Consider the following 20,834-nt stretch of genomic DNA (forward strand, 5'->3'; position numbering starts at 1 on the left):
TTTCCCCCTTCTCAGGCACCGTCAGTATGTATCGTCTTCAAAAAATGTATCCTGTAAAAGAAACTGTAGTGTTACCCTATTTTTCTTACCACTTCCCTCCCGAAATCCGGCATCCACACTGTATTTGGGTTGACTCACAAAATCTGGCATAGGGGCTTGAGGCAACTGATTCTGTATTACCTGTCTCATTGACACCTCATTCTGCATCTGTGGATTAAAATTTTGATTTTGGACATTATTATTCTGTATTAATTTACACTTGTTTCTCCAATGCCCCAATTTTCCACACCCATGACAAGGAAACTTTTTCTTTGCCTCTTCTTTACTCATTTTCCCTCTTGGTTTGCCCCCACTTCCTTCACCTTGGCCTTCCCCTTGTTTCTGATTATTTGCTTGCTGACTTAATTGAAGCTCTTGTTGTTCTGCCATTTTTACTTGTGCCCACATTACCTTTTCTTCTAACTTCTTGCGTTTATTATCAATTTCATCCTCACAGTATTTTGCATAGTTGAGAATTTCGTCGACAGGCTTTGCTTGCCAACACAGTTTATGCTTTTTAATTGTTTGGGAGATTTCTGGTTTTAACCTGGACACAAAACGATAAATAAAATGTGTCTTGTCCTTATTATCAATGTTTTCCAAACCACTGTACTGTTTAAATACCTACAAGAGGCATTCGTAATATGCATGTACAGATTTATCTCTATTTTGGGTAGTTCTGTCTATTTTAGTCCTCTGTACTTTTACTTCCTGATGGGTCTTCTGTAGTAAAAACAGGATATAATCCTTCTACTAGCATAGATTGTCTCCATCTTTTCATTTGCTTAGCTCTTGTTTCTTTTGGAAATCTAGAGATTTAATGTATTTAATTGGGAGGGAAATTTTCTGAATTAATTCACAAAGCTATTTATTTAAAGCTTCTTTTTCTCTTTCTTGAAGTACCTTTTCTAATGAGGTTTCATGTATAACCTGTGGAACTAAAGGTGGTTGCAAGAACGGAGCACTAGGAGTAATTCTATGTGTTTCTTCTCGGTAAGGTGGCGGATTTTTCATTAATAAGTCATCTAAATAATCATTATCCGAATCACCACTAGTCATTACATTTCTCGTTTTCTCTGTACTTTTACTTCCTGACGGTTCTTCTGTAGTAAAAACAGGATATAATCCTTCTACTAGCATAGATAGTCTCCATCTTTTCATATGCTTATCTCTTGTTTCTTTTGGAAATCTAGGATAACATTAACCCCAATTTCTGTCACTTCTGGACCTGTCTCGCTCAAACGCCTCTGTCTCACTCTCTTTTAGAGCTTCATATTGCGTTAATCTTGGTCTGTCACTAATTTATTCATACGATGTCTTAAGTTATACGAAATTCTACCATGAAAGGTGCCATGTTCTGGAAATGCCAAAATACCATCTTCCTTAGTGTATTCTATCCAGTTTTCAAACCACACACATGTGTGGTAGCCCCTTTCTACCATCATGTATGATGTGGGCGTATTAGGTGGTGGAATAATAATTCCTTCTCTGGTTTTAATAACTTTGTCCTTTTTGAAATAATTATTTATTCTGTTGAAAAGCGACATCTTTCTTTTTTCTCTGTACATGATATAAGGTCTTCCTCTAATCTGTTGTTCTTTAGCAAATCCCAAATATTTTCTATCAGGACAATTTCCTATAAATGCTGGATCTAAATGCCACATATACCGCTATTTAATTTGCGCGAAATGTCAATTAGTTCGATTAATTCAGTTTGTTTACTTTGCAGAAATATTTCTCCAATACCAGCGTGTCTTTTATTCTTAATGACCAATGCTGTTTAAACTACCAAGCAGCGTTAACCAATGATTGCACTGCTTTTCTGTGATGTGAATCTCACTCTCTGCACTCACCCCTCCTTTACAATTTTCTCACGGCTACACACCCGGTGTTTCTACCAATCCCAGCGCGTGTCTCTATGACATCAGTGCAGCACCCGCGACAGACTCCCTCCTTTGCAAGGTAATACGCTAATCCAATTTCTTTCAAAATTCAATTATAGATGTCTTTAATTGACAACATGAAAACATTCGCTACTGTGCCTGATTGACTAAAAGAAAAGATAATTTTGTTCACAACGAGTAAAAAAATTTCTGCCTACCCTTCATACACTGCGAGTAAAACAACCTTCCGTTTACTCTTCACTTAAGCAAAAAGAACCTGCTACTCCTTCAGAATTACCCTTTCTAGGTGATATAAGATCAAAGTTTCACCAGCAAACTCCTTTGCTACCAATCACTCTCACTTTTATATTAGAAAATTAAACCCTAACTAGTGATTCAAGTTTTACCTAACTTTACATACCTATTACTCAAGGCAAGTAACCTCACAGCTGTGTGGCTTCTATTTACCAACCGCTTTCCTTATCCCGGGATATTCTAGACAACATTTAACAACACAAGCAGATTTTGGTTAGTACATAACATTAATAACATCGATATGCAATAATCAATACTCAATACGCAACTAACTACCTATTTTTAACTAATCCCTAACCATCATCTGCTACCAGAAAAGTATACTGATAGAGCGCGCGGGAAAACTAGTTCAGTTTACCATACTCACCTGGGCCCATAAAACATTCACACTTTGAACTAGCAGTCCTGCCTGCGATTACTAACTATTCACCTATTAGTAATTTGAGTCCTTGTAAACCATGACTTACCAATCCTTGTCACTTTTACTACAAATCCTAGGGATCAAAGAGGGAGTTAGCATAAACAGTTAATATTTAAACACATTTACTTTTCCTGTAATAACCACAGACTCGAGGAAAGTTTTTAAAGCTTTATCTATGAATGAGTTTCTGAGGCAAAATGAAAAAGGCCACAATACCATGACCATAAACTTTAGAAGCAGGAATATAATCAGTAGGACATAAAGTTGTAAGAAATCACAGTTACACCTTTAAACATCAGTACCTGGGAAGGGTTAGAAAGGGAAATAGCACAAGGACATACCACATGGATTAGATTTACCTAGAATTGTGCAATGACCAATCCTGGTCACGGGCTGGGCAGGGACAAGACAGGTGCAGATCAGGACAGGTGACCTCCGCTAAGTGCAATGCCAGCGTCACACCCCTCTCTCTCAGTAAGCCAATTAGTACCCCGACTGGGTAATTGATAATTTCCCCCAACACCTCGATTCTTCTGACAGAGTGCTCCGCCAGCACCTCTGCTCTCGATCTCCTATAGCATGCATTGGGTCAGTGACAGGTCAGCTATTCGGACAAGTCAGAACATTTCTCAATCTAAACCTACCTTAGTTATACCATTTTGAGGGCAATGTACCACCCCTAAATGTTGCAAATCTATGTGTTCCCCTTCAGTGATTGGTTGGAAAGACGAGGAGAGGTCATCACACCATACTAAGATGAGATCATTTCAATTGACTTGTATTGATCAAGTCTCCACCCCCAATTTATTTTCCCATGACTTTATTCCGCCCAACAAGATCGGCATACAAATTATATACATTGTATTTGTTTGAGTCTTCTTGCTTCCTCTTTAGAGGTCAGTAGAGCAGGTTCCCAGGAACATCGTGGGTAAGAAGGGTGTTGGCAGCCATTCAATGCCAAAGACTGCATGACTTTCGGGGATTTGTTGCGCAGGCGCGGTTTATTCAATATGGAGTTTTTGTCTCATTTAGGGCCCATAATACGAGCTAGTAACAAAGTCAAAGAAAGACACATTAGAATACAAAAATAAATGAATGCACTGTATACCACCTATCTCTACTCTAACCCCATTACTTTATTTTAAGTTTTGCATTAATAGTTAAGCAGAACGAACAAGCTTAGTACAAGCAGCAGCATAAGCGTTAGCATGTGAGGTTTGAAGAGGCCATTTCTGGCACTAGTGCGCAGAAGCAAAGATTTCCCACCAAGCAGAGTCACGTCACATCACGTAGAGGTGGCGGACGCATGCGCAGTAAAGTTCCTGCGTTTTCGGCGGGCATATTAAGACACTCGGGTTAATGTTAGTAAAAGCACATAGGTAAGCTTCCCCTAGATACTAAAAATGTCGTGAAATGCAAATATTAGTAAACAAAACATGTTGATTATTAAGTTAAAGGTTATTTCGAGAGGGTTGAGTCCATGCAAGTTTCTGTACGTGTGAAACCTTGCTCCATCAGTAGGGTGGGGGACACAGGATTTGGTCTATTCATGTGTGCAATGCGTGTTTTGGGAGTAAAAAGAGCATTCTCTCGCTGCTGCATTCTTGCTGCGCCATGCATCTATCCGTGACCACCCCTGCATCCAGGTTTCCAGCACCTTTGCCTGTCGTATTGCTATTGTTCCTCAGAGTGGAGGGTGCGATCCATCTAGTTGTATATTTAAGACCGCGATGTAATCCCCACCCAAAATCCATGGGTAATTTACCCAATCTGCTAGTGCTGCGCTTACGTTCTTTAAAAAGGCCTCGTGCTCTGAATTGGGGACATAGATGGTGCCCAGCACTACTGACATTCCATCAAGCTCCCCTCTCAGCAGCACGTATCTACCTTTTCCACCTATGCACTGATCATGTATCTTAAAAGGGACCCCCGCTCTGATCCATACTGCAGCACCTCTTGCAAATGCAGAATATGTTGTGCTATACAATTGTCTTCTACATTTTTTCCAGAGCTTACAGGCCTCTGATGCGTTCAAGTGTGTTTCTAGTATGAACACTATTTGAGCTCTGCACCTGCCCAGCTGTGCATGGACATGATGTCTTTTGTGAATAGAACCCATGCCCTGCACATTCCATGTAAGAAATGTATATGATGACAGTGTCGTCAATTGTGTGGTGTATGTGCAGTACTTGTGCTCCTCCTTGTTGCGTGTCCTCTCCTAGCTAGTATTATTGTGTGTCTGTGTGTGTGCCCTTTGTAACTCTCATGTACATTTAACATAACTACCCCAATACAACAGTCCAACATCAAACATGTGCTCGGCCAAATATTCGCCAATTGTGGCAACAAGATACATGCAGTCACCAGAGGGGGAAGTAAACCAGCCGTGGTCAATCTCATTCTTAAACAGTTCTGATGTGCTGTGCCAGAGGACAACCCCAAGTTAGATGTTAGGGAGATCAGAGAAGAGAAATAAAATGAAAAAGTAAAAATAAAGAAATTGGGGAGTTGCTTTTTCCCCCAGTGCCGGAACCCACCTCCCAAACCCATCCCATAAAGACAATTAGTGTTTCTGCATAAATGTCATCCATGCATACAAGTGTTATCAGCAATACATCCCCACTGCGTCATATCCAAACAGGCCGCTTTACAATTTGCAAGCATAAAGAGCAACCCATAATGTTACACAAGGATGCGCTGTTTTCCAGAGTTAGTAGGGCCACCTCTCAACCCTTTTTTTGGAGGTGTGTTTGGTAGACCTCTTTGTTATGCTCCACTAGTTTACTCAAGTAAGTCACTGGCAGTTTGGGGGTGCGGAGGGGGGGGTCATAAATGCAAATAATGGTTGGCTACTTTCAGAGTCTGGTAATGGAATTCCATCTGATGAAGAAACATGTCTGTTGGAGTCTCCTGCTTTCCTTAGTGCTGCTGCTGTTTGCAATGCCACTCTCTTACTCGCAATCTTGAGTTCCAGGGTGGGTAAGCTCTACTCTCAAAATCGTGGTCTACCTGTGTTTCTTTGGCTGTTGCGTCTTCGACGTTGGTTCAGCTTCCGGTCTGTCTGTGTTCTTCCAGTAGGGAAACGTCGTTTACAACGCGGTCGTTACATCGCGATGCCATTACATCGCGTTTTTTAGAACGCAAGTCATCACAACGACTTGCGCTGGATGGCGCTCTAGGACAAGGAATAGTATAATTTACTATCCAACACCTTCCCTACTCTATGTAGACTAGAGTTGGAATAGTAAATTATACTACTCCTAAGTCCAGCACCCTCCAACGCAAGTCGTTGTAACGACTTGCGTTGTAAAAACCGCGATGTAATGGCATGCGATGTATTAGCATGGGTTGTAATGTCATACAACCTTCCAGTATTGCCAAGTCAGGGAAGTTAGTTCAATCCATGACCAGGCCGCATTTGCATCTTCGAAGAAGTGACTTGTGTTTTTGTGCATGACCTTGAGTTTGGCGGGGAATATTAAAGCATAACGCAGGTTGAGTTGTTGTAGATCAGGGGTACTCATAGTACGGCCCGCGGGCCGGATGCGGCCCGGCAAGCCTTCCTTGGCGGCCCGCGGACCTTCGAGACAATCGTACCTGTGCTTAAAAAAATAATTTATTAGTGTTGGCAAACACCCCGCAGCAGTGCTGGGCTCGGAGACCTTGATAATCACCGCTCCCCCGGCCCCCACAGAGCAGAGGCTTTGTTGTATTTCACCCCTTAGCGCCTCTGCTCTGTGGAGCCGGGCGAGATGTTTGTCAGAGTGGAGATGCAGGGGCACTCGTTAAAGCCTCAATAATATGTAAATGGTCTTTTAACGACCTGCTAAGTACTTTGGTGCGACTGATGGACGGCTGTCTCTTTGCCCCCCACCCCCCCTTAATCACCCTGATGCGGTGTCCATTCACTCACAGTCGTGTGGACATCCTGTAATTATCAGAAGGGCACGCGCAAACTGCATTTTAGTCTGAGAAACTTCTTGCCAGATAGGGATCTTTCTGTGTGTGCGCTGAGGAAGCTGTATCAGCCCGGGCTGAAGGCTGACACAGACAGACACACACAGTGAGATGACAGAGGGGGAGGGAGAGGGAGAGCTGGATGGAAAGAGAGATGGAGATGGAGGGCAGGAGGGAGAGAGGGAGGGCAGGAGGGAGGGGGATGGAGGGCAGGAGGGATATGAGGGCAGGAGGGACAGGGAGGGCAGGAGGGAGAGGGAGGGCAGGAGGGAGAGAGAGGGAGGGCAGGATGGAGGGCAGGAGAGAGAGAGGGAGGACAGGAGGGAGAGAGAGGGCAGGAGGGAGAGGGAGAGAGAGGGAGAGGGAGAGAGAGGGCAGGAGGGAGGGCAGGAGGGAGAGAGAGAGGGAGAGAGAGGGCAGGAGGGAGGGAGGGCGGGAGAGGGAGGGCAGGAGGGAGAGAGGGAGGGCAGGAGGGAGATGGAGGGCAGGAGGGACAGGGAGGGCAGGAGGGACAGGGAGGGCAGGAGGGAGAGGGAGGGCAGGAGGGAGAGAGAGGGAGGGCAGGATGGAGGGCAGGAGAGAGAGAGGGAGGACAGGAGGGAGAGAGAGGGCAGGAGGGAGAGGGAGAGAGAGGGAGAGGGAGAGAGAGGGCAGGAGGGAGGGCAGGAGGGAGAGAGAGAGGGAGAGAGAGGGTAGGAGGGAGGGAGGGCGGGAGAGGGAGGGCAGGAGGGAGAGAGGGAGGGCGGGAGGGAGATGGAGGGCAGGAGGGACAGGGAGGGCAGGAGGGACAGGGAGGGCAGGAGGGAGAGGGAGGGCAGGAGGGAGAGAGAGGGAGGGCAGGATGGAGGGCAGGAGAGAGAGAGGGAGGACAGGAGGGAGAGAGAGGGCAGGAGGGAGAGGGAGAGAGAGGGAGAGGGAGAGAGAGGGCAGGAGGGAGGGCAGGAGGGAGAGAGAGAGGGAGAGGAGGGCAGGAGGGAGGGAGGGCGGGAGAGGGAGGGCAGGAGGGAGAGAGAGGGCAGGATGGAGGGCAAGAGGGAGAGAGAGGGCAGGAGGGAGGGCAGGAGGGAGAGGGAGGGCAGGAGGGAGAGGGAGGGCAGGAGGGAGAGAGAGGACAGGAGGGAGAGGGAGGGCAAGAGGGAGAGGGAGGGCAGGAGGGAGAGAGAGGGCAGGAGTGAGAGGGAGGGCAGGAGGGAGAGAGAGGGCAGGAGGGAGGGCAGGAGGGAGAGGGAGGGCAGGAGGGAGAGAGAGGGCGAGAGAGGGCAGGAGGGAGAGAGAGGGCAAGAGGGAGAGGGAGGGCAGGAGGGAGAGGGAGGGCAGGAGGGAGAGGAAGGGAGAGATAGGGTAGGAGGGAGGGCAGGAGGGAGAGAGAGGGCAGGATGGAGGGCAGGAGGGAGAGAGAGAGAGGGAGAGAGAGAGCAGGAGGGTGGGAGAGGGAGGGCAGGAGGGAGAGGGAGGGCAGGAGGGAGAGGGAGGGAGAGAGAGGGCAGGAGGGACAGGGAGGGCAGGAGGGAGAGGGAGGGCAGGAGGGAGAGAGAGGGCAGGAGGGAGAGAGAGGGCAGGAGGGAGGGCAGGAGGGAGAGGGAGGGCAGGAGGGCAGGAGGGAGAGGGGGGACAGGAGGGAGAGAGAGAGATGGAAAGGGAGGGCAGGAGGGAGAGAGAGATGTATGTATGCTGGGTCTGGTGGCTCAGTGGATGAAGGCATCTGCTGCAGGGACCTGTGTGCAACCTCATGGTCACAAGTTTTCTTTTTGTTTTAGCCCCGCCCCCTCCCCTCTGACCCCGCCCCCACTGGTGCGGCCCTCGGCCACAAACCACACTGTAAATTTGGCCCCCGAGAGAAAGTTTGTGAGTACCCATGTTGTAGATCTTTCTTAACTCTCAAAAAGCTTCTCTTTGTCTTTGTACTTATATTGTATAGGCAGGGAAGAGAGAAATCCTGGCATTCTCATACATAAGAGGTGCGCATTCCCGTGCTTTCCGGAGGAGTGTGTCCCGGTCTTTGTAGTTCAAGATTTTTGCCACCATTGGTCTTGGTGGAGCTCCAGGTCCACGATTCCCGGTGGGGACCCTATGTGCATTCTCCACACTGAACATGTCCGTCAGACCTTCTGCCGCCACTGTGGTGCGCAGCCAGTGTTCTATAAATTGTGTTGGGTCATGCCCCTCACTTTTATATACAAGTTAAGGGGGTAGCTATTGGGTGTTGTTTTGCCCCGGAGATAGAAAACCTTCTGATGGACTGTTTCGAAAATCAGTATATTTCCAATGAATCCAACCTCTTTAAATCACACACTATGTAGTAGTTGCGGTTCATTGACGATATTGTGGTGGTGTGGGAAGGGGACCACGAGACCTTGGATAGTTTCCATTGTTGGTTAAACTTGAGGACACAAGATCTGAAGTTCACTATGACATACAGTGCTGAAAGGATTAATTTCCTGGAAGTCTGGATTATGGGTAATGATGGGAAACTTGAGGTCAGTTTATACACGAAACCTACAGACCACAATAGCTACTCCATTTCACAGGTGGGCACCCAAGAAGTCTAAAAGAGAACTTTCCCTCTGGGCAATTTCTCAGAATCCGAAGCAATTGCACTAACAAGGCAGATTATTTCAGGAATGCAGAAACTTTACAAAACAAACCAAAAAAGAGAGGCTACCCCTAGAAATTGGTAAAAGCAGCATTGAAATGGGCCTAGATTACCATGAGAGAGGAAGTACTGGTTCCTAATCTAAACCAGACACAAATCCATTGAAATGTGTTTTAATTTATAATCCCAAGGCCAATAAAATCAAGAAAATAATTTTACGCCATTGGAAGTTGGTGAGGCACTTAGACATTCCTAGACCCCTGTTTGCTTTCAGGAAAGGAAAGAATCTAGGACAACGTTTGGTCAAATCCATGCGACCTATACCAATCAAAAAGGATCTAAGCGAGATGATAGGATTAACACCATTTGTTGGTCATTTCAGGTGCAAAAACTTTGTAGCTTGCCCCATGGCTAAGAACTCCAAATTTGTGCCTAGAAAGTTTAATTACAAATTACAAAAAACATCTTTTCGATACCAAGAAGCATACTTTGGGGAACAAATTAAGAAAGCAAAAAGAACTTTTCAAAACTATTACTACACTTTCAACCTCCACTAGCCCTAGGATAGACAGTAGTCCAGAACTTTGTGAAACTCTGACCTCCTTCTTTTTGCAAAAGGTGGAAATAATTTTCTCCTTCTTTACTCTTCAGCCAACCAACGCCAACAAGGACTCAGCCATAGGATCGCCCACTGACTTTTATGCCTTTCCCCACATTAGATTGCTTCATGCCGTTGGACCCACAAGGGGTTGCTAAATTATTGTCAGAGATCCGCTATGGTTCCCCTCTGGACCCTTGTCCAGCTTCTGTGCTTAAATTGGTTCCTGATATTATAGGGGCAGCCCTTACCCCTCTGTTCAACACCATTTTTAAATCAGGTAATTTTCCTCGACCCTGGAAAACTGCATCTATCCTTGCCTTATTAAAAAAAAACAATCTGGATCCAAAAAACCCAAACAACTATAAGCCCATCTCAGGTCTTCCTTGCCCAGGAAAAATGATTGAGAAGGCCATGAACAGCCAACTCAGTACGTTTCTCCAAACGAATTCTCTGTTGGACTCTACACAGTTCGGCTTCCGTACGGAACACAGTACCAAGCTGGCTCTGATTAAATCTACGGAGGAGATCAGAGAAGCCCTGGACCAGGGAGGCGCCGCGATAATGATCATGCTCGATCTCTCGACCACCTTCGATACGGTCCATCATGAAATTCTGATGGACTGTTTATTTGAATGTGGGGTTCAGGGCAAGGCTGGGGATCTTCTTAGATCTTGTCTTACCGACAGGACCCAAACTCTGGACCTGGGTGGGGATAGATCTAGGCCTTTCTCTCTCCCCTGTGGAGTGTCACAGGGGTCTTCTCTCAGTCCCACATTATTCAATGTGTATGTGACACCACGGGCAGCCCTTATGAGATCCTTTGGGTTCCAGCTGACCTCGTATGTGGACGATATGCAAATGGTGTTATCTCTTCAGAATGGTAAAGAGGTGAAAACGGGATCAAGATGCCATGACTGTATGCAGGTGATCGCAGGTTGGATGGCATAAAACTGCCTGAAACTCGATGTAGATAAAACAGAGGTGATAATATTTGGGAACATCGCCAACCTCTGGACGCCAGACTGGTGGCCTTCTGCAATGGACACGCTTCCGGTCCCTGCGGAGAAGGCTAAGAACCTAGGGGTGATCGTTGACTCTAAACTTTCTTTTGCCGATCACATAAGCAAGGTCGTCTCAACTAGCTTCCACATTCTTAGTATTCTGAGGAAAATTAAACTTCTTCTTCCCGAAGCCAGCCTAAGGATAGCAGTCACAGTGCTCATTCTGTCACGACTGGATTATTGTAACAGTCTCTACCTGAACATCCAAAAGAGACATCTGAACAAGCTCCAGATCATGTAGAATGCGGCACCCAGGCTGCTAACAGATACTCCCAGGTTTGTCTCCATGAGAATGGGACTGAGAAATCTGCACTGGCACCCGGTGAGACAGTGTGCACAATTCAAGGCTCTTTTCATGGTTTTTGAGGCCCTTATGGCTATTGGTCCTGCCTTTGTGAAAAAGGGTATTCAATGGTATGTTCCAGGAAGAGCCCTGCGCTCCTCTGAAGCAAAACAAGTGATCATTCCTTGCTTCAAGAAAGCCAGTTGGGGTGGCAGGAGCTATGGTCATTTTGCCACAAAGGCCTGGAACAGCCTGCCTTTGCACCTTAGAAACTCAACTGATCTCCTCCCCTTTAGGAAGGGATTGAAAACCTGGTTCTTTACATAAACAGCTTTATTCCTATCCTTTCCAGGTAGGCAGTGCTCAGCGCCAGGACACCCTAGGGTAACAGAGCGCTTTAGAATTCTCTGTAACATTAACATTAACATTTTGTCCATATCCATGACATGGAAACCACGTGACCTGATTGCCTCGCAGACAGGCTAACTTGAAATACGGACACAGCACGGGTCCGGCACAGGACTTTTCCAGAAGTAGGCGTAGACTGGTGCCCGAAAAGCAGCACCTTGGGGTAAGTGAGAGAGTTATGTGCAGGGGACTCAGAGTGTCCCTGCGGTTTTGCTTAAATATCTAGACAAACCTGTGTACGTGATTCTGTTCCCACAGCGGTATACGAGGACTGTGCTGGAACACACCTACGGAGGATTGAAGCTGTTAAAAGAAGATCAAGCGTAACTTGATAGTTGACAGGTACGCAGAATAAAGTAATTAGCCCTCTGCATGTGGTTAGTTTTAAAAGGAGGCTCAGTTGTGAATTATGCATTTTTTTCGCTCTTCTCTTTAGTGTGCCAGTACTAGCACAATAGATTCCTGATTCTCGCGTGTTACATGGTCAAATTGGAGACCACGACATAGATGCATTTTAGTGCCTGAAGGAGGTCTCACAAGTGAGTCAAGTGAACCCCCTCTGTTTTTAGCTTCAGAATCCTGCGATATGCACTTAGCTCTAGGTCTGATGCTATCATACTTACAATGGTGGGTGATGGTTTGAATTCTTGTAATTCTTTTAATCTCTGCATTACTGTAGCATGCTGATGGCATGGCCACAAGCTGTCTGTCTGAATAGGGACCCACTCTGATTATTAATAAGACCTTTTTTCGTACAACTGGCATGTTGTTGATGTTGTGGTGACACGGTATTTGTTTGTATTAGGGATCCAGCCCGATTAACAGTAAGCACATCAGTGAGCAAATACATAGGTGTCTGAAATGTAACTGAATATACATGTGGTTTTGACTTTATTTATTATGCTTTAGGTTTTTCCTTAAACCCTTGTCCTGATGAGGCCCGAATGAAAGGGCTGAAAAGTGTCGACAGTTGAAGAATGGAGAAATCTGAAAAATTAAAAATATTGTGTTAAAAATGGATGTGCACACTAATAAAAGATTTTAGAGGTGAAGTTGGTACCTCAAGTGTGTAGAGGATTACCTCACAGTGGATTACTAGTAATCTGAAAGCGAACACTTCATTGTAACATTGGGGGTAGGAAACAATTGTTGTTTTTCTGTGATGATTTATGTACTTTTATTTATTGTTTTGTGATGTTGACTTAATGGGAAAAAAATGAAAATTGTTTCAACCTGGAATAAACGGTGCTACGTGGCTCTTTAAGATGTAGATGTAGATATATGAGATGGGACTATGTACCATGAAATAGGAGTAATTTGATGTACCCTATGACTACTTTCAATGTATCCATCTCTCCACATCACTTGTAGTATAGTGAAATCCACACTTTTTTCAGGCATACCAATAATGCGTATATTATTTCTGCGTGCACAGTCTTCCACATCATCTACCCGGCTTTGTAATTCTATTACTTGTTGCTGTTATTGTGTCAGTTTCTGATTGTGCTTTGTACCATGGATTGATTTCATAATAAGGTTATGAAGTGTTTCTTTACTTTTTCAGTCAAGTTTTTATGATCTGCTCGTAGTAGGCTAACATCGGTTGTTAGTGTGCCCAGTTGTTGTTCTTATACCACCCTGGATTCACGGATTTCTTTCAATATAATGTCCAGTTTGGCTGAAGACGGTAATTCTGGGCAGGGGTATCTGGTACCTCCTCCAGTAACATTGGTGAGTCATTTGCAATAGTATTGTTTGTCTCTCCTGGGGGCTATGCTCCGCTTGCTTCCCCTTGGGCCATCCCCTTTTTACGCTGCGGGGAGAGTCACCAGGGGACGGGATGGAGTTATTATTTTATTTTCCCTCTCGTTGCCAGGATGGTGGCTGGGAAAGGATTTGTTTCGTAGCTCTGGAGTGCACAATGCGCACACTGACAGTATCAAGGTGCATATTCTTTCACCAGGGGGTCCAGTCACAGCGCCTCTCCCTCATAAAGTCTGGAAGACGTTTGGCAAAGAAACCTTCCCATGGCTGAGACAGATCTGTAACCAATCTCTGGTGGAAGGTACTGTCCCGGAAAGCTGGAAACAGGCAATGGTGACTCCACTGATTAAAAAATCCACCCTAGATCCATCTAGCCCGGCCAGTTTCAGGCCTATTTCTCTCCTGCCCTACCCGGTTAAGATCCTGGAGAAGGCAGTCAGTAGGACACTGTTGTGCTTTCTGGAGGACAATCTCCTACTTGATAGAGACCAATTTGGGTTTCGACCAGGTCATGGGACCGAGTCAGCGCTTGTCACCATGATAGAAAATCTGCGTATGCGAGCCGACAATGGGAATGCCACTATTTTAGTGCTTCTCGATATGTCGGCAGCAATCGACACGGTGAACCATTCCATCTTAGTGGAGAGACTCGGAAGGATAGGAGTGAGGGGACGAGCCCTGCGATGGCTTCAGTCCTATCTGGCGGGGAGACAGCAGGTAGTGGCCCTAGTACCAGTCTTCTCCGGCAAATCTCTGGTAATACACCGGGTGCCGCAGGGGTCTGCGATTAGTCCTATTCTTTTTAATGTATATCTGCAGCCTCTGCTTCCCATTATTAAATCCTTTGGGGTCAGCCTAGTTTACTATGCTAATGATACTCAGCAGGCGTTCTCCTTAGAAGGTGAACATGCGATATCCCTTGATACCTTCCAGCAGTGCATGCAACGCACGGCTGGCTGGCTTAGGAGAAACTCCCTCCAGTTTAACAGTGAAAAGACTGAAGTGCTGTACTGCTCTTCTGGGAGGATACCCAAACCCCTACCTTGTGAATTTAAATTCACTCCTGAGGAAGAACCTATAGCGCCGGTTAAGAAGGTATGCAATTTGGGGTTCTTGATTGACGACAATCTTCAGATGGAGTCCCATGCAAATAAGACCGCCAATGTAAGCTTCTCCTTAATACGTTTGCTACGAAAAATACTTCCACTATTACCAATGGAGTTACCCCCACTGGTGGTAAGAAGCACAGTGTTAAGTAGACTTGACTACTCTAACTCTCTGTATTCAGGTGCCCCACAATACATCACTCAGGGATTACAGAGAGTACAGTCTGCAGCAGCCAAATTAGCACTTAATAGGTCACGAAGCTCATCTATCACCTTGGCTCTGAGAGAGCTACACTGGCTGCCCATCAAGGAAAGGATCCAGTTTAAGGCCTTATGTCTGATTTTCAGAGCAGTGCATAAGATTGGCCATATTCCTTTGCAGGAAAAATTCATGTGGTACCAACCCAGGAGACAACTTCGTTCCTCTAGTGCTGGCCTACTGCAGGTCTCCAGATTTAAACGAGCCAGGTCAGGAGGGAGGGTATTCAATGTGGTGGGTACCCGCCTAAGGAATGAACTTTCTCTGAGTCTCAGACAAACGGACACTTTGTTGGAATTTCGAAAAAGATAAAAAACCTGGCTCTTCCCGAAAGTGTAAATCCTCCCTTCCTACTCACCTTGGCCTGACCTTTGTCCCATTCTGGTCACCCATTTTCAGTCGTGAGCGCCAGGATGCCTGTATGGTGACAGTACGCGCTATATAAGTGTCAAATCAAATCAAATCAAATCAAGTCAGAGTTCCTGCTTGGCGATCTGTACAGTCTGCCACATTCCAATCCTTTACCTAATGGCCCACTTTTTATTGCCCATCTCTCTGTCTAGCCCACACTTTCCTCAGGCATAGAATGTCTCTCACCCAGTTTATTTCACAGACCTCACTGTTATGAGCTGCAATCCGCGGGGTCTGACTCACAGCGGTTGAAGAGCGCTTCAGGAATTAGCAGAGTGCTTACAGCATGGCACCACAGTCTGCTTGGCGTACAGGGCAGGCACGGAGGGGGGCACTCCCCGTAGTCTTTATTACTGGTGTGTATTTTCTTGGTGCTTACAGCCGGTCGCAGCGCCCCCTCGACCGGTCCAGAGACCCGGTGGATCCCTGGCTCACCTTGTGCCCCTGTAGAATTCCCCAGGCCCCAGAGGTCATTGGTATAGCGGCCCAGCTGGGCTGGGATGGATTGGAGACAGGGAGGCCCAGCCCACACACCCTGGCCCGTGGCACTCTACCAGGCTGACCTCTCTCGCCGCCAGGCCCGAGCGCCTGGGCCGCCCACGTACCGCAGTACATTCGGGGATACCCAGGCCTGTCCCCTGCCGCCAGCAGCTCCTTGCTGCAGCACCAGGAGGGCTCGGTCGTCCGATTCACGCACCCCGGCCTCACCAGCAGCCGGCTAGGTTCGAGGGTCGCTCTCCTCCACCGGCAAAGGGCCGCTTAGCAGTTAGTCCGAGGCCAGCGGCCTCTTGTAGTGCACAGGCCCAGCCACAGAGCGGATCACTGTTGTGGATCTAGCTCCTTTAATTTTCTTCCGGAGGTGCACCAATTTTCAGCTACGGCATTAACGGCAACAACGGCATGCAGGAATACAGTGATGGGCAATCATAAGGGGATGGAAGAAAGCTACAGGCCCCAGCTGGGGGGGGGGGAGGGGGTAGCAATTAGGCGTCCGCCATCTTCCACAGCTGGCCACGCCCTCCACCTGTCTGTGACTTGTTGAATAAACCACTCACCAAGTTTGGGGAGCATGGGGGAAGGTTTGCTCAATCTGATAAAGAGCTGAGCTTCACCAGTTTATGTAGAAATTTGCAGACCACAGGAGCGGATCAAGTCAGTGAACAGCTGAAGACAGACGTGAAACAAGTACGGCAACATGGATGAATTCTGTGGGAACCTCACAGTTGTCAGAGGAAGCTTTTGAGGTATGGCTGCTCATCAGGATTTTTTGTGAGTGAATGAAACCAGAAACTCTGAGGGCCATGCAGGACTATGTTTGAGACCTTGTTTAGGAACATGGTGTGGGTGACGGTATCAAACGCCACTGAAAGTTCAGTAAGATCAGTGCCAGTGAAGCCCAATTCTCCCTAGAAAATTGACTCTATTTCTCCACTCATCCCTTCATTAATTCCTTTATCTGTTTATTTATCATTTCATCCATACTCACAACCTTGCTTCCATCCGTCCAACCATCAAGTCACCATTCTACCAATTCACCCATCCATCTATCCATCCTATCACCATTTCGTCTACCTGCTCATATACCTACCATATCTTCCATCCACCTACCCAGCGTACCTTTCACTGTGCCATCCTTCCATCCATCCATCCACCCATCGTCCAGCAATACCTTCCACCACCCATTCTCTCATCCATCTAATCACCCATCATCCTGCCTTGTAACCTTCCTTTCACCAATCCTGCCTTTTTTCACATTTAAACATCCATCCATCCATAAACCCATCCATCATTTGACTCATCTATCCATGGAACTTACATTCATCCATCCTTCACCTATCTATCCTTTCACCTTTTCAACATTACAACTGTCTACCCTTACTTTTTCTTTTATTCGTCAGTTCGTTCAATAATCCATCATCTCCTCTTTCTATCTTTCTATCCTCCAACCTTCCATCCATTCACATTCTCTTCTTACCTTTTACTATTCCTTCCACTATTCCTCTCGGCATTACACCTTCCTTTCTGTCATTCCACTTTCCTTTCCTTAGACCCGAGTTTCACCATTTCTTTCCACTTTCTTTCTCAAATCCCTTTTTTTCTTTCTTGTCCTTCCCTATGTCATCGTCTCTTTTGATTTTCCTCTTTTGCTGTTCTTTTTCGCATTTCATCTTTTCTCTTTGCTTTTATATTTGCAGCCCTTGCCTGCCCAACTATGATCCCCATCATATTATTACTTTACAATTTCACTTATGACTTTTTTCCTGCAGAAAGACAGACAGACATGGCCCATAAAGCACTAGTCTTTTTTTAGGTCTCGCCTAGCTATCGGGTAAGCGATGCTATGCGAGATATTTAGTAAGGCTTTTGAAAATGCTCCCAAAGGCTGCAGGCGGATCGGGTACAGTGCATGTGTGCCGGGCGCACTCACCATTTGTGATCACTTTCGCAGCCGCTTTGATGTTCTCAGTGAGCCGCGCGCCCACTGAGAACATCAAAGTGGTCGCGAAAGTGATCACCATTTGACATCCGAAGGATTCTGTAAGTCTGCTACAAGCGCTGCAGTTTACCCTAACGTTTTATTTTATTTTTTGGGTTTTTTTCAGCTCTCCTTGAAGCAGTGTGGCGTCCCCTCCCCCACATTGCCTATAATGGCTTATAAGTAAACATTAAACAGAAAAGCGATTGAAGTCAGATAAAAAAAAAACAACCCCTTCCAGCACCGCAGTGCATCGAGTAGTTTTATTTACTTTCAAGGGACCTGCAATTAGAACAGCAAATCTACACGACTAAAAACCCAAAGTGCTGTTGGTGAGAATACCTGTCTATGTGACAGTGAATATTATCAAAACAGGATGCGTGACAGTGATGGCAATCCGGTAGGTTTGGGTTTAATTTTGCCTTCTTTTTGGAGGACTCGGCAGCTGCAACTTGCTACTGGGCTCTTCATTTCGCTTGGATACCTCTCCAAAATGGATCTGTTCTATTTTGCGATCACTTTTAGGGCCGTGACAACCCGCCTAGCCTCCCTCTCTCCCTCTCCCCTCTTCCTCGCGCCTGCCACAGCAGCTGTAGATACAGCTTAGCAAAAGAAGAATTTACAAGAAAGCCTACCTTGGCAATATATATTTTACTCACTTTTGAACTGAAAATATAACCACCAGGGGCAGTGGTGGAGGAATATTGGTTCCACCCCAACCCTTACAGTATAGTTCACCAAAATTGAGGAAGTCAACATCTCTTGGAATCTGAAGTATGCACTTTAGAAATATAACAAATGCATAATTAAATAACGCACAACCACTTAGAAACTTGAAAGAACCAATGCACAGGGAAAGAAGAGTTCTATTCAGTGTCAGTGAAAATTCATTTTGTTTAGTTTTCATCCTCAAAATCACTCCTTGGATGTTGACTGCCAGGAAGATAAAAAGTAAATCATTTTTTAGTTCTAAATTCGCACCAAATCTTTCATATTTGCGTGCTGTGTCGTACCAGGTTTCTTTCCTCAGCAAGCCGTTAAATTAAAGGGCTGCAGCTGGCCTAGCACAATGTCTCCATTCTCCCAGGCTCCCATACAAGGGGGGTCACTTCCTGTTTACAACTGTGTTTGATGAAAGCTCCATTTGTGCTGCATGGTTTGCTGTTTTTCAGCTAGAAAGGGCGGCCTGCTATGCTTCAGTGGCGGCCCCTCCTGCAGCTTTCGTCGCTGGTTCGTGAACTCCACTTCCTCACCGATCCTTCCCGGCCTCTTTATCAAGGGTTGTCAGACTATGCTTGTTTGTTTGGCCACGCATCAGGCAGCTTTCTCATTGCTGTCCTGCCCCCGGGCGCCGCGGCTGAACTTTCAGCATTATTAAATCAGGCGCCATATTTTAGCAGGCGCCCACTTAACTTGATGATTTTGCCAGTGCTTGTTCTTTCAGTGTGCGCAACCCGGTGGCTTTAGTGCGAGCATGGGGTTTGTTTACCTAGAGAGCAGCCGAGGATTACATGAAGGATGGCTGCAATGTAAATGCATGTTTTATTATCCTTCCCTGAGCTAGTGAACAGAAGTTTGGATTTCTAAAAGATTCTTGGCATTTTATAAGAAATAAAATCAAGGAGTCCTGCAAAATGCTAATAGGTTTTGCACCGAGGATACTGCACCGAGGCAGCTCTGTGACACGTGCAGAAGGCAGTGTTTGTGAGGCCAGTAAAAGGCCCTATCATCAGTTTGTATGACCTTTTTATGAGTTAAAACGTCCAGGTTTAATGGTTATGCTGCAATATAACCACACACACCACGCACACAACCACACACAACCACCCAACCACACACACAACCACACACTAACAACCACACACAATCACACACACAAACAAACACGACCACATACACACACAACCACACAGACACACACAACAACACACACACACAACCACACACACACACACAACCACATGCACAACCACAACCATACACACACACACACACACACACACAACCAGACACACACACATACACACACACAACCACACACACAATCACACCCACAGCCACACACACACAACAACCACACAAACAACCACACACACAACCACACACAAACCCACACACAAACCCACACACAAACCCACACACACAACCACATGCACAACCACACGCACAACCACGTACACAACCACACACAACCACACACAACCACACACACAACCACAACCCCACACACACAACCACACACACAACCACACACAACCACACGCAACCACACACACAACAACACACACAGCCACACACACCCACACACAACCACACACACACAACCACACACACACAACCACAAACACACACACAACCACACACACAACCACACATACAACCACACATAGAACCATACACAGAACCACACACACAACCACATACATTCACAACCACACACACAACCACACTGTCAGTGCACACTTTCAACAGACACCATCAGTCGTCAGTGCACGCTTTTACCAGGCACAATCACCACCAGCCATCAGTGCACGCTTTCACTGGGCACAAACACCACCAGCCGTCAGTGCACGCTTCCACCAGGCACACACCACCAGACGTCAGTGCATGCTTCCACCAGGCACACACCACCAGACATTAGTGCACGCTTTCACCAGGCACACACACACCACCAGCCGTCAGTGCACGCTTTCACCAGGCACACACACACACACCACCAGCCGTCAGTGCATGCTTTCACCAGGCACACACACACCACCAGCCGTCAGTGCACGCTTTCACCAGGCACACACCACCAGCCGTCAGTGCACGCTTCCACGAGGCACACACACCACCAGCCGGCAGTGCACATTTCCACCAGGCACACACACCACCAGCCATCAGTGCACAATTTCTATAGGCACACACACCACCTGCCATTAGTGCACACATCAATTGTTAACGCATCTACAATTAACTTTTGTAGCAATCGCAGTATGGCGCACTTTACTTTCACACATATTCATCTAAAGCGCAGCATGCCACCATTTCTACAAAAATAATACACATTTTTGTGGCCTACAATTTATAGACTTTTGTTGCAATTGGTGTTGCAATATTTAGCAATGCCAATAGCTCAAACTTAATTAATGCGAGACCTATTGCATTGCAAATGCTTGTTAAGCATGACCTGGCGTAAAACTGGACTAGCCTGATGGGACACAGGAAGAACCCAGTAGACTGAGGAACAGGGAGGGTGCTGCCTTTGGGGGGAGGGG

Source organism: Lissotriton helveticus, chromosome 1_1 (assembly GCF_964261635.1).
Source record: "Lissotriton helveticus chromosome 1_1, aLisHel1.1, whole genome shotgun sequence".
NCBI classification, from domain to species: domain Eukaryota; kingdom Metazoa; phylum Chordata; class Amphibia; order Caudata; family Salamandridae; genus Lissotriton; species Lissotriton helveticus.